The 4,234-nt window shown below is 40.7% G+C and overlaps 1 non-coding gene across 1 annotated transcript; it reads right to left on the bottom strand.

Moving 5' to 3' along the window:
- Window positions 1-1,368: 1,368 nt before the first annotated feature.
- LOC141634563 (small nucleolar RNA R71) lies at window positions 1,369-1,475 on the bottom strand. Its single transcript, XR_012539291.1, has one exon. It is a non-coding gene; the product is annotated as a small nucleolar RNA R71 (small nucleolar RNA).
- Window positions 1,476-4,234: the final 2,759 nt, after the last annotated feature.

Here is a 4,234-nt window from a genome sequence, read left to right as displayed (position 1 = left end):
ATTGGGGATGATTCATGCTTAAATTAGTATGCTTTCATAGTTTATTTGCTTTCTTGTTGTGATCTCAACTTATGCACATGTTATGTTTGATGAAATGTGAGCCTATGAATCCTTGCATTTTTTACCCATCACCTATCTTTTCAATGAGACTTGTAAGACATAAACCAACTCGAGTCTCATTAGACCATGCATATTGTTGAGTAGAGAAGATTAAGTCGACTTGTAGGTGTTGTACAATCTAATCGATTCGGCTCCGGGAACCAAACTTTCCTAGGATTGAATGATATAAACCAAGTCGATCCATCACAACAATAATTGCTTGCTTATAACTATAGAATATGTTTGTATGATCAATTCCCATGAATCCCCTATGACCCCATGACGCCCTAGTAACTTTTATCAATTGTTTACATCCCTTTTTATTCATCTTGCTTGTTTACTTTCGTTGCTATTTAGTTTAGTGATCTTCTACATCAAACCCCAATTGTGACACCCCTTAAGACACCACTAGTTGCAATTGAAATCTCATCTCAATTCCCGTCCCTCGGGATCCAAACTTTTCTTGCCTCTTTACTAATTGTAGAGTTGTTTGTGAAGTTATAAATTGTGTTTTGGTCTAGGTGCTCCTAACGACAAGTAACTGAAAAATATAGTCCGACCAAAAATGGCGTCGTTGCCGGGGACGATGTTAACTTGATTTAGATTTTCTTACATTGTTATTAGTTGTGTCTTTCTTTGCCTTGGGGAAGTAAAACTCCTCAAGGTTTGTTCTCATTTTTTTCGAGTTGTTTGATATTTTGCATGTCTAGAAGGTCACAAGGTGACTTGTTACCCTTTGATCACGAAATTGAAAGGACCTTGACAACCAATAAGAGACTTGCTAGGAGAACTTTGAGAGGTATTGGTGAGGTTGTAGATATTCAACCAAATACTATTGAGTTCATCAACCCTTCTGTAAGAGAAGGCGAGGAGAACCCAACACAAAATCAACCCACAATGCCTAAGTTTTCATCACATTCCGTACCCACCGAGGAGAACCTACCCAATGGTACTCCCACACCACAACATCTAACTGGAAATTTTATTGCCAAATCCGCATTTATCCAATTAGTCGAAAGAAGCTAATTTGGGGGGATGCCTAGTGAAGACCCTCATTCTCATATGGAGACTTTTTGTGACTATTGTGATGCGATTTCTCAAACCGGTGTAACTCAAGACCAAATTCGATGGGTCTTATTTCCTTTTTCTCTAATTGGCACCGCGAAACAATGGTTGAAAGGCCTTGATAAGGCTACTCTTGGAATTGATTCTTGGAAAAAGTTGGCTCTAGCTTTCTACAAAAAGTTTTCTCCATAGGAAAAAACTAACATGCTAAGAGCTCAAATCACGGGCTTTAAGCAAAGGGATGAAGAATCTTTGTATGAAGCTTGGGAGCGATTCAAGGGAATTTGTCGCTCATGTCCTCACCATGGACTTAGCGAGTGGTTCTTGCTACAACAATTTTGGAACGGTCTTTATGAAGATTCAAGGAACATTCTCAACATGGGATCAAATGGAATGTTCACCGAAGTTGATGACAATCAAACATGGAACAAAATTTGAGGAAATGGCGGTCAATAACTCACAATATAGTAGACCTCGCAAGGCTACTAGAGGAGAAAAGCATGAAGTGGACTCCATTACTCAATTGGGCGCTCAACTTAGTGCTCACATTGATACCATCAATTTGAATTTTGAAAATGCTATGGCTCGACTTGAAGAAGCCTCAAAATCACCAAAGCATCATGTTAATGCCATGACGGCATCTTCATCAATCCTAAGTGGGATATGTGAGAATTGTGGAACTTTGGGACATGACCAAGGTGAATTTAGGGGAACAAATGAACAAGTGAATGCTTTCCAAGCATACAAGAGTGGTACCCCTTATTCAAACTATTACAATGAAAACACCAAATTCCATCCAAATCTCTCATACAAAAGCCAAAATGTTCAAAACCCTCAACCAACATACACCCCACCTCCCATGAGAAACCAAAATCAAAGACCCTTTTACAACCAAAACCAAGGTTACCAAAATCAAACTCCGTACAATCAACAAAATGACCAAGGTTTTGATGTTCAAAAAGCGGTCCTCGAAATGCAAAAGAATCAACAAGAGTTTTTCACTCAAATGCAAAAGGATAGTCAAGAAAAGGAAATCACCATCAATAACATCCTAGCTCACACCAAAATGTTGGAAACCCAATTGACTCAACTAGCATCTTCAAGCTCAGAAAGACAAAAGGGGCAATTACCACCCCAAAGTAATCCCCCAAGACATGAAACGGTTAGTGCCATTCACTTGAGGAGTGGTACAAGTTATGAAGCACCGAAGAAGCAAGTTGAGGATGAAGTTGTGGAAGCTAGTGACAAAGAAGAAATTCTGCAAAACTCCAAGGATGGAGAACCCTCAAAAGAAGAAATTTCAAAGAAAAATGAAGACAAGGTCAAGGAGAAGGAGCCCATTGTGATTAGACTTCCTTTTCTGAGTCGTCAAGCCAAGCCCAAATTTGATGACCAACTTGGAAAATTTATGGAAATTGTGAAGAATTTGGAAGTCTCAATTCCTTTCACGGAATTAATCAATCACGTGCCGGCCTTTGCAAAATACATGAAAGACATCCTCAAAAAGAAGAAGCCGATCCGAAAGCTTGAGACTATCGCCTTCACTAAGGTGCGTAGTGCAATCCTTCAAGGGAGTTCACCTCCAAAACTCAAAGATCCGGGAAGCTTCTCAATATCGTGTACCATTGGCGACACCACGATCAACAAAGCCTTATGTGATCTAGGGGCTAGTGTGAGTGTTATGCCGTACTCGGTGAGTAAAAGGTTAGGGATGGGAGAGCTTAAATGCACTAATATCACACTTAAAATGGCCGATAGATCGACGAAGACACCATTAGGGATATGGGAAGATGTTCCCGTAAGAGTTGGGAAATTTTTCATCCCGGTGGACTTTGTCATTGTTGACATGGAAGAAGACTCCAACATTTCAATCATTCTAGGAAGACCTTTCTTACACACCGCGGGTGCGGTGATTGATGTGAAGCATGGAGAGCTCACTCTAGAAGTGGGAGATGAGAGCATAACTTTCAATATTGATAAGACCATGAGAGCTCCCCATTTCCATGAACCATGTTTTATGGTTGATCATTATAGCCGGAAGGAAGATAGGAAGAAGTCGGAATTCCAATGGAAGAACAAAATTGAAGATGCTCCATTCAAAGAGCAAGTGAATTGTAACAAAGAGAGCTTGAAAAGCTCACCAAAGTCAAGCAATGAAGAGGATGGCCTCATTGGCCAAGACAAGAAAGTGGGAGAGTTGTCTCTATCAACTCAAGAGATCTTTAGTGATCAAGTAGATGAAGTTTGTGGTCTTTGGGACGATGAGTTTGAAGGGATTTTGAATCCCTATATTGGTAATGCTATCGATCAAGACCGACAACAAGGGCAAAGGTCTATTGAAGACCTTTATCATGATAATGAACAAGCTTTTGATTACTTCTTCAAGGTGTTGAGCAACATCAACAACACCTTGGACATGCCCCCATGACATCTCACTAAGGATGAGAGTTTGGTGGAGTCCTCCCTAAACCACCATTTGTAAATATTTCTAACTCCCTAACTCGCATTTTAATTCTTACATTACATTTTTTGTCATTATTGGATTTTTATGCATTGATCAAGATAATTATCATTTTTGAGAGAAGTGAGGGAGGGACTAATGATTTAATTGATGTGTAGTGCTTTAGCTTAGTGTGGGGATAGCAATTGCCTAGGCTATTCATGCCTTAGTAGTGCCCCTATAATGAAGAACACGGGATTTGAAGACGGAAAAATGACAAGGGATATGCAAGTGTACGGATGAAAATGAATCCGGGTAAAACAGGGAGAATCCGAGCGTCTTCATGGGAATCCGTCCGTCTTCAGGCAATCCGGGCATCTTTGTCAGAATCCGCCCGTCCATCTGAGCTGAGAATGTGAAATTTTGGGACTGTTGAAGAATCTGAGCGTCCTGGAGGAGAAGACGCTCGTCTTCAGAAATCCGCCCGTCCTGAAAGGAAAGACGCCCGTCTTTTTTGCTGGGAAAAACATGAAACCTCACTGTCTGAGAATCCGCCCGTCTTCAGCAGAAGACGCCCGTCTTCAGCAGAAGACGCCCGTCCTGCAATCAAAGAATCCGAGCGTCTTTACT

Source organism: Silene latifolia, chromosome Y (genome assembly GCF_048544455.1).
Source record: "Silene latifolia isolate original U9 population chromosome Y, ASM4854445v1, whole genome shotgun sequence".
In the NCBI taxonomy this organism is placed as follows: Eukaryota; Viridiplantae; Streptophyta; class Magnoliopsida; order Caryophyllales; family Caryophyllaceae; genus Silene; species Silene latifolia.
This window is presented reverse-complemented; position numbering and strand designations above follow the sequence as displayed.